General features: G+C 35.4%; 1 non-coding gene across 1 annotated transcript; it reads right to left on the bottom strand.

Annotated features, from left to right (window-relative positions):
• Positions 1 to 10,329: 10,329 nt before the first annotated feature.
• Positions 10,330 to 10,436, bottom strand: LOC118143903 (U6 spliceosomal RNA). Its single transcript, XR_004728388.1, has one exon. It is a non-coding gene; the product is annotated as a U6 spliceosomal RNA (small nuclear RNA).
• Positions 10,437 to 10,924: the final 488 nt, after the last annotated feature.

Genomic DNA, 10,924 nt, shown 5'->3' with positions numbered 1-10,924 from the left:
TGGTTTCTCGTTTTATTTCATTGAGTTGGTCTTTGACTTCAGATATTCTTTCTTCTGCTTGGTCGATTCAGCTATTGAAACTTGTGCATGCTTCGTGAAGTTCTCGTATTGTGTTTTTCAGCTCCTTTAATTCATTCATATTCCTCTCTAAGTTATCCATTCTTGTTTTCATTTCCTCGAATCTTTTTTCAAATCTTTTTTTCAAGGTTCTTAGTTTCTTTGCATTGATTTAATACATGATCTTTTAGCTCAAAAAAGTTTCTCATTATCCATCTTCTGAAGTATAATTCCATCATTTTGTCACAGGCATTCTCCGTCCAGCTTTGTTCCCTTGTTGGGGAGGAGTTTTGGTCCTTTCTAGGAGGCGAGGTGTTCTGGTTTCGGGTGTTTTCCTGTTTTTTGCGCTGGTTTCTTCCCATCTTTGTGGATTTGTCTGCTGGTCGTCTGCGTAGTTGCTGACTTTTCGATTGGGTCTCTCTCCGTGGACACAACGAGAGCTCCAATCCTGGGTTGTTCTCACAGAGCCATCTTGAGTCCCCCCCTGGTATTTTCTTATAAGTGCAATGATCCCATTATGACAGCCCCACCCTCATGACCTCATCGAAACCTAATTACTTCCCAAAGGCCCCATGACCAAATACCATCACACTGGGGGTTAGGGCTTCAACATATGAATTTTGGTGGGACAAAATTTAATCCCTAACACTTACCTACTAGGCATTTATTTAATGGGGTGGATTTCTAAGAGTGAGTTGGCTATGTGGAATTATCTAGTAGATAGTACCAGAGTAGTGTCCACAGATATTGTAATAGTTCCCATTTATGCCACCTATACAATAAATATCTTTTAATTACATCCCTTTCAATATTGAGGAATTAATTATTGATATTCTTTACTTATTTTTCTATTGGGTTGTTTGTTTTTCTGGTCAATATGTAGAGTCCTCTTTATATCATATATGTCTTTATTATTTATATTTCTTTTATTCTGGAAGTGATTTTTTTCTTATCATTTATCACTTTGTTTATAGTATTATTGGTATATTACTAAATATTATATATGTCTCTTTATCACAGTTTGAGTTTTATATTCTTGGTTATGGTCTCCCCCATTCCTATATTTTATTTATATTTAAATCTGGAATATGTTGTGTGATATGTGTTCAGGTTTTCTTTTTAGTAGATAGGCAATTGCACATTATAATTTAATACATTTTCCAAAAGGCAAAGTACCCATTTACTTGCAATATTAACTTCTCATGTATTCTGGGGTTTATATTCTCAAATTTCTATGTTGTTGCTCTGATAGATTTTTCTAACAGCAGCTGTACGTATATTTTATTTTAGTGTTTTTATATATATCTTGATAGTTAAGTAAGGTCTTCCCTCTTCCCTGGGACACTTATTCTTTCATATCAATTCTAAGATTATTAAAATCTATTATTAATTTTAAAATTCCTGTTTAAAATCTATATTCAATTTACATAATAATTTTGGCACAACTGCCATTTTAATGAAATACTTGATATGCTTTATTTCTTCCATTTTATTATATTACTATTTACTTCATAGTGTTGCTTTCCTTTTCGGTGTGAAGAGTATGTTGACCAAGTTGTTACATGTCTGTCTTTCCTCTTGTTAAAGTACCAAAAATTCTCTTCCTTTTTCTGGAACTCATGATCTAGCACTTAGTTCTCTGATATATGAAAATAAGCTTCTAACTGTTTCTTCATCAAGATGTTCTATTTCCCATTGCTTTTATCTTCCATTCAACAAGTGAGCAGTACGAACTATTTTCACTTCCTTTAACTCTCTCTCTTCTACTCCTGGATTTTGCTGAGATAGACCAGTATTTTTAGCTCTAGACTATTATTAGAATTTCCCTTGCAGTATTCCAAAATTTTCTTCTATTTCAAAAGTTCTTGTTTAGAAGTTGCAGTGCATATTTTCAGCACTCTATAAGTACCCAAGGTTTATTGCTCAACACTGGTTTTTTTTTCTCTTATGATCTCTTATTTTAAGACATTGTATGTAGCAGGTTGAATAGTGGCCCCAAAAGATAGTCCCCCCAAAATACCTAAGAATGTAACTCTATTTGTAAATATGACCTTTGCAGAATTAGTTAAGAATATTAAGATGAGATCACCCAGGATTTAGAGTGCCCTAAATCAATAAATGATGTCTTTATAAGAGGGAGAGAGAGAGAAGGGAGATTTTAGACACAGGCACAGGGGAAAAAGCCACATGAAGATGAAAGCAGAGATTAGAGTGATGCTCGCCTATAGCCAAGAAACATAAAGAGCCAACAGAAGCTCCTTAAGGAAGAGGAAAAGAAACCTTCTCCCAAAGAGCTTTTAGAGGCAGGGTTATACTGCCAACACCTCTATTTTGGAATTTTGGTCTTTAGAACTATGAGAAAATACATTCAGTTTTCTTTAAGTCACCAAATATGTGGTAATTCATTGAGGCAACTCCAGCTCTATTTAATAAATAAAATTTATTAAATAAATATACTTTATCTTTTTGTATTTTTGAATTGTGGTCAAACATCGAGAAGAGTTTTTCCTAGGTTTTCTTCTAGAGTTTTTATAGTTTGGGGTCTTACATTTGGGTTTTTAATCCATCTGGATTTAATGTTTGTATATGATGAGAAGTATGGGTCCAGTTTTATTCTTCTGCATATGGCTATCCATTTTACTCAGCATCATTTATTGAATAGGGTGTCATTTCCCCCGTGTATATGCTTGTTGACTTTGCCAAAGATCAGTCAGTTGGTTATAGGTATGTGACTTTATTTCTGGAATCTCTATTCTGTTCCATTGATCTATATGTCTCTTTTATACAGTACCATACTGTTTTGGTTACTATAGTCTTGTAGTATAATTTAAAGTCAGGTAAATACTTCATCTAATTTTAAAAACTATTGGTTTGATATTGATGTTCCCATTCTCTTAACATCCTTTTAAAAGTTGAACAGAGAATATTTTTGTGAAAAATAAACATTTTTAGTAAAATATCACTCGATTAGTTTTGAATTACATGTACTATCTAGTTTAATTCTTTTTAAACATTGGCAGACAGCAACTGAGGGAATCTCAATAGGGAAAAATTTCATTTTTGTGTTTTAAAATACCAATTGTCATGATTTATAGAAATTATTCTCTCTTTTTCTGTTAGAATTATAGGGCCATTTCAGTTCAGCTGAGGAGGGTACTTATTTGGCCTTCCATTTAGGGTGATCACATATGATATAGTTTGGCTCCATGTCCCACCCAATTCTCATCTTGAGTTGTAATTCCCAATGTTGAAGGAGGGAACTGGTGAGAGGTGATTAGATTATAGTACTGAATTTCCCCTTGCTGTTCTCATGATAGAGCATGAGATCTCATGAGAACTGATGGTTTAAAAGTATGGCACTTCCCCCTCTTGCACACACTCTCTCTGTCCTGCCACATGTAAAACACACCTTACTTTCCCTTCTCCTTCTGCCATGATTGTAAGTTTCCTGAGGCCCCCAGCCAAGCAGAAATGTGAGTCAGTTAAACCTCTTTTCTTTATAAATTATCCATTATCCAGTCTCAGATAGTTATTTATAGCAGTGTGAATATGGACTAATACAGCATGTGTCTACAGGAAATTTACTTCTGAGCAAAGAATATCTGTATAAACTAAAGAAATATGTACTTTCAAATAAGCAAATCTCATTTTTAAAAAATACAAGATGATTCAAGACAGATTATTAGAAGTACAGTGTTTCATATTATACTGGTATAGCAGAAAACAACTAAACAAATAGAACTGTACTTCACAGACTCCAGACTCTATCCGTGGCCACATAAAGAATCATGAAATTTCTCAACACCATGGACAGAGCTTACAGAAAAAAAAGAAAAAGAACACATCCAAAACATAAAATATCAGAAAGGCTTTGAATTTTGTTATAGTTGCACTGAGAACTGGAAGTTATTGCTACCAATGTTGGGCATATGATTTTTGCATCCCATGAAAGGCATTCCATTTATCTGTCTTCTTTGTCCAGCAAGATAATTAACATCCTTTGCTTTTAGAGCTATAAATATTTGACAGAGAAGGCATTAACAACTACAGATACTTATTTTGGTTTGTTGCCTTTTGCAACAAGGTTCAGAAAATTTTTAAAGAACATCTGCCATGTTAAAAACAATGGTATATTTTTCCTAACTGTACTCCAGTACAATACCATCAATAATGATTAAGCTTAATATAAAACAATGCATATGAAGTTTTTAAAATAAGTTCAATTTTATTTCAACATGTTCAATTACAGTTAATATTCCAAATGAATATTTACATGTAACTGCTTTTTAAGTTTTGCGTGTTTTGGCCATAGTTTATTCTTATTCACAACAATACCAGCTTACAAAGTGGTTCCATTTTTAACTATAGAATGTTTTCTTAATTGTTATTTCATTAATTCTTCCTCTCTCTCTCTCCCCTTGAGGCAGAGTCTGACTTTTGTCTCTCAGGCTGCGGTGCAATACTATGATTATGGCTCACTGCAGCCTTGACTTCCCAGTCTCAGGTGATCATCCCACCTGAGCCTCCTAAGCAGTGGGGACTACAGGTGCATGCTGCCATGCCCAGCTAATTTTCTGTATTTTTAGTAGAGATGCAGTTTCACCATGTTGTTCAGACTGATCTAAAATTCCCAGGCTCAAGTGACCTACTCACCTTGGTCCCCTGGGATTACAGGAGTGACTGGCCCAGTTTGTTAATTCTAATGAACCCTGAGGCATCAGAAAAATGATTTCAAATTGGCTTTGACTTAAGGTAGTGTGGTAAATATAGACATTTTATTTCATTGCTCTTCTCTCTTTGGGATGAATAATTTCATTGTATTAGTCATGGATCTTCAAAGAAACAATCTGAATATAAATACATACACATACACACACACACACACACACACAGAGAGAGAGAGAGAGAGAGAGAGATTGAGAGAGAGAGAAATTTGTTTTCTATAAGAAATTGGCTCATGTGATTACGGAGGCTGGAAAGTCCCAGAATCTGCAGTTGGCAAACTGGAGACCCAGTAGAACAAATGATATGGTTCCATTCTGAGTCTCTGAACACCTGAGAAGCAAGAGAGCTGATGATGGAAGTTCCAGTCTGAGTCTGAGTCCAAAGGCAGGAGAAGGCCAGTCCTGACTTGAATACAGTCAAGCAGAGAGTGAATTTTTTTGTTATTCAGCCTTTTGTTCTATTCAAGCTTTCAACAGATTAGATAAGGCTCACCAACGTTGGGAAAGACAATCCACTTTACTCAGTCTACTCATTAAAATGTTAATATCATCTAGAAACACTCTCACAAACACACCTAGAGTGATATTTAACCGAATACAATGAGGAGCCACATAATATTTTGGTCACTGATGGACTGCATCAAGAAAGTGGTCCCGTAAGATGATAATGGAGGTGCGAAATTCCTATTGCCTGTGGATGCCATAGCTGTCTCAGTATCACAGTGGAACACATTATGACTCACATGTTTGTGGTGATGCTGGTGTAAACAAGCCTCTTGTGCCATCAGTTGTATAAAAGTATGGCACATAAAATTATATACACTACATAATAGTAGGCAATGATAATAAATGACTGTGTTACTGGTTTGTTTTCACTATACTATACTTTTATCATTGCTTTAGAGTGTACTCCTTCTTCTTCTTCTTTTTTTTTTTTAAGTTAACTGCAAAATTCCCTTAGCCAGGTCCTTTAGAAGGTATTCCAGAAGGCATTGTTATCATAGGTGATGAGCACTCCATGGGTGATATTGGCCTTTAGCACCTTCCAGTGGGACAAGATGTGGAGGTAGAAGACAGTGATTGTGATGATCCTGATCCTGTGTAGGTCTGGGCTGCTGTGTGCTTGTGTCTTAGTTTTTAACAAAAAAGTTTAAAAATTAACAAGCAAAAATAAAACATTTTAAAAATAGAAAAAGTCTTTAGATAAGGACATAAAAATATTTTCTATGGCTGTACAATGTGTGTTATAAGCTATGTGTTATTACAAGTTTAAAAAAATTGAAAGTTTATGAAGTAAAAATCTTATAGTAAGTTAAGGTAGATTTATTATTGAAGAAGGAAAATGTTTTCAAATTAGTGTAGCCTAAGTGTACAGTGTTTATAAAGTCTACAGAGGTGTACAGGAGTTGTCCTAGGCCTTCACGTTCACTCACTGCTTACTGTTTACTCACCCAGAGCAACATTCAATCCTGCAGACTCCATTCATGCAAGTGCCCTAGACAGGCATGCCACTTTTTATCTTTCATACTATATCATTACTGTACCTTTTCTATGTTTAGATACACACAAATGCCACTGTGTTACAACTGCCCACAGTATTCAGCCCAGTAAGCTACAGTACCCGTTGGAATCCTATGAGCAATCAGTAGGCTATACCATACAGTCTAGGTATTTAGTAACATAGGTATGTAAAACAACATTCTTAAACCTAACTTGGGGTCCTATCCAAGGGAAAAATATGCTTTTTTCTGTGTGGCATGTTTTATCTGAAAAGTTTAAAAATTATATTATTTCAGCTAAATTCTTTTTCTAATAATTTAGCAATGATACTCATAATTCAAGGATAGACATCATTGTATTAAGAAATCAAAATAGTATGTGGTCAGCACCAGTATACTTGCAGGGGTATGTACTTAAGTAGAAGTTAATGATTATGCTCTTAAAGACTGTTAGAAAACTAAGAGTTCACGTTTTTGTTTTTTAGTTAGCTTCTTGTGAAAGCCATTATAGAGCATAGTGAAAAGGAGGGAAGTGAAAAGTTCTCAGGGAATTAGGTAGTCATGTTAGCTAAATTACGTTTCACTCTGAGACCTAAGTTAACACAATTTTAGACTTTTGGTTTTATATGCCAAACAATGAGGCTGTTACACCTTTAAAACAATCTATGAAATGCAATTTATCTCTTTTCCTATATTATCTGAGTTCATTGTGAAAATTTCACCCTAGTTTTTGAAAAATCTGATACTTAGAGATCAGAGTTTAAAAACTTTAGTGATAAGAGGATTAGGATAGAAAAACGACCTATTGGATACTATGTTTATTACATGGGTGTTGAAATAATACATACAGCAAACCCCTGTGACATGCAATTTATCTGTATAACCAACTTACACATGTACCCCTAAAACACAAAGTTAAAAAAAATGGAAAGACTTTAAAGTTATACAAGCAACACAGAAAACAAACAAGAACACATTAAGGTAACATGACACATTTCACTTTTGAGTCACTTTCTTTTCTTTTTTTTTTTTTAAGAGTCCTTCTTATCGCCAGGCTGGAGTGCAGTGGCACAATCCTGGCTCACTGCAACTTCTGTTTTCCAGTTTCAAGCAATTCTCCTGCCTCAGCCTCCCAAGTAACTGGGACCACAGGCACACACCACCATGCCCTGCTAATTTTTTGTATTTTTAGTAAAGACAGGGTTTCACCATGTTGGCCAGTATGGTCTCGATCTCTTGACCTCATGATCCGCCCACATTGGCCTCCCAAAGTGCTGGGATTACAGGTGTGAGCCACTGCGCCCGGTCTCTTGAGTCACCTTCATTGGGATTTCATGGCCAATAAGAATGATGACAAAAATAACTATGTGAGAAAAGGCAATCATTAATTAGCTCGATTTAACTATTCCGCAATGTATATGTACTTCAAAACATAATTTTATACACAGAAACATACAATGTTATCTTTCAATTTAACAAAGAATGAGAAAAATACAGATATATTCTACCATGTTTTACGGAAACCCAATGTGAATTCTCAAATATTTTTTCTTGTTCTTCAATATTCTACCTTCCAGAGTAGATAAATAGAGCCTTTATGTTACATTCAGTCATATGTTGTTTTAAGTTGACAAAACCACACAGTTAGGTTAACCTCAATGAGCTTAATGTGTTACAAGGAATTTGTAATACTTCTGAATTTGAAAAAATCTTATAAAAGTTATTTTTATGCAAATATATATAAATCAAAATATGTAATTCATTTCCTTAATGAAATTATCTTCCCATCCATGTGGAATAAAATTTCAACTACTTAAGTTGATCTACAAAGTTTTCATGAGAGACCGTCCTGTCTCTCCAATCTAATTTCTTCAAGAAAAAGAAAAAAAAAAAAAAAACCTTCCTCAAATAGATATAACTCTTGTTTCCTTGAAAGGGAAGGATCTCTCAACATTGCTACTAAAACAAACATAGCAAAACAAAGAAACACACATATAATTTTTTTAAAAAATATATCTTTCTTGGTGGGCTCTTCTCTCTCTTTAATTAGAACTTTAACAAAACCCTTATCTTGAATATTTTCCTGTCTTCCCTGTCTGCAGGGTTCCTCATACCATCAGCTTACCAAAACCAACTCCACCATTATTAAATGTCTGAGAATCGTTTTTTTTCCCTTTTATACAATACATATCAAAATTTGCCACATGCAATCACTACTTCCCAGTTCTTATTTTAATCACCACTTTGTAGCATTTGACCTCCACCTTATATTCTTCCATCTCATAGATTTTATGACACCATTTTCGCTGGGGTTTCCTCCCACCTCACAGGCTCTTCTTTTCAGTCTGATTTGTTGATTTTCTCTCTCACAAACCTCTACATGTTGTTCGCTCCACGGCTCAGCTCAAGGGCCACATCTTGCTCCTAACTGCACTCTCCTCTTCCGTGATCGTATCCAGTCATGTGACCATATATCATCTAGTGAGTGGTAACTTCTAGATATATATCACCTGATTCTCCCCAATCTTCCCTACCTTGTTGATGGCACTACCACCCATGCATTGTGTCAAGCTTCATTCTACAATCATCTTTCATTCTTCTCATTCTCTCACCCCTCACTGCAAGTCCTATTGTTTCTGCCATGTGCACTGAGACCATCTTGGTTGGATTCACCATCATCACTCATCTTGACTATAGCAAAAGAAGGTTTCTCTTCTTTTAGTCTTAATTTCCTACCAGTCTGGCCCTTTAAAACCTGATTTGGTCAGGTTAGCTCCTGCTTAAAATGTCCTAAAGTCTTCCCATTATACTTTGAATGAAATCCAATCTGTATGCCATAGGTCAGCAAAAGTGACACCTGCCTTTTAAACTTCAGCTTATACTATTCCCCTCTTATTCACTACGACCTGCCAGAGTCTTCTTCATGCTCCTGGAGTACCTAGTGTGTTTCTTCCTTAGGGCCTTGCCACTCCCCGTTTCCTTTGCCTGGAATGTTCTTGCTCTGGCCTTTCAAAATTGGCCCCATCTCATCATTCAGGCCTCCAGTCAGATGTCTCCTCCTTACATAGGTCTTTTCTGACAATTTTCCTTAAAACACCCCAGCCACTGTCGTGTTATTCCTGTTTTGTTCAATGTCCTTACTGTTTTACAAAGTTATCTTTATTCCTTTTTTTTCACTTGTTTATTGTGTCTTCCTTTTGCTAGCTCTATGAGGGCAGACATCTTCGTTTTTTTATTCCATACTTCCTGAACAATTGCTAGCATGCAGATGGCCTAGTAAATGAGAGATGTTAAATGATTGTATCTACATAACATAAAACCACCATATCATATTATACATTCTTCCCCAAAAGTCTAAGATAGCCAGAGTGTGAGCCTACCAAGGTCATTCACTGTTTTTGTTGTTGTTTGTTTTGTTTTTGTATTGGGTAGGGGGGTCTTAGGAATAACTATGATAGCACAGTCACAGTGAGTGTGCTAAGCCCAGGGCTCTTGGTTTTAATGTGTATTTATTTGCTCCAGCTGCCAAAACAAAACACCACAAATTGGGAGGCTTAAGCAACAGAAATTTGCTCTCTCACAGTTCTGGAGACTAAAAGTCTGAGACCAAGGCATCATCAAGCTTGGCCATTGTGAGATGTACGAGGGAAAATCTGTTCTATGCCTCTCTCCCAACTGCTGGTTGTTTGCTGTCTCTCACCTGATCTCTGCCTTCATTTCTGCATGGTATTCTCCCTGTGTGTGTCTGTCCCCGATTTTTCCTTTTTCATAAGGACAGGCATAATGGATTAGGAGCCCATCCTATTTCAGTATGACTTCATCTTTACTACTTACATCTTTCATGACTCCGTTTACAAATAAGGTCACATGCTGAGGTGATAGAAATTCAGACATGAACATATTAATTTTAGGGAAATGTAAATATTCTTGGAAAGCAAGTAGAGTTCTTTCTAAAGAAAAGTGTAGGAAACCGTTATTTCAGAATACGACCCTACATTAATTTTATTAAATTATTGGGGATATTATAGATGCAATTTCTTTCTTTTTTTTTAAATATGGAACGCTTCACGAATTTGCGTGTCATCCTTGCGCAGGGGCCATGCTAATCTTCTCTGTATCATTCCAATTTTAGTATATGTGCTGCCGAAGCGAGCACTAGATGCAATTTCTTAAAACATAGATGTACTTTATAGATTCATGTCTTATGGTTTAAATGTACTTAAAAGGAGCTTTATATTCTATGGCAATTTTCAGAATTAAAATGTTATTTTACTCTTCTCTTTGTCTTCTTTTGTGTCTGCTACAAGGAATTTAGATCTACTATACTGATAAGTCACACAGAAAAAAAAAAGTAGGTATTAATCATCTCGAAAAATAAAACCTTCCATATTCTGTAGTCTGTAAATTAGTCTGATTAGTGTAGCAAATCCAAATGAACATGCTAATCCACACACTAATTGTAACCATCATTCAGCAAAATAAGTTCTTTTCCACTTATAGTAAAAAGGAAAAGGAAAATGGAAAACAGGACTATTCTGATAGTGTGCAGTCAGATATGGAATATCAATGCTTGGAATAATGGACTAGAAGACAGAGAGGCTGAGGCAGAAGTAGAAAACTAGGACTTAGGGATAACTAAAGTGA

Source organism: Callithrix jacchus, chromosome 11, assembly GCF_049354715.1.
Source record: "Callithrix jacchus isolate 240 chromosome 11, calJac240_pri, whole genome shotgun sequence".
Classification (NCBI taxonomy): domain Eukaryota; kingdom Metazoa; phylum Chordata; class Mammalia; order Primates; family Cebidae; genus Callithrix; species Callithrix jacchus.
Note: the sequence above shows the minus strand (reverse complement) of the source record. Positions and strands in the feature narration are given on the sequence as shown.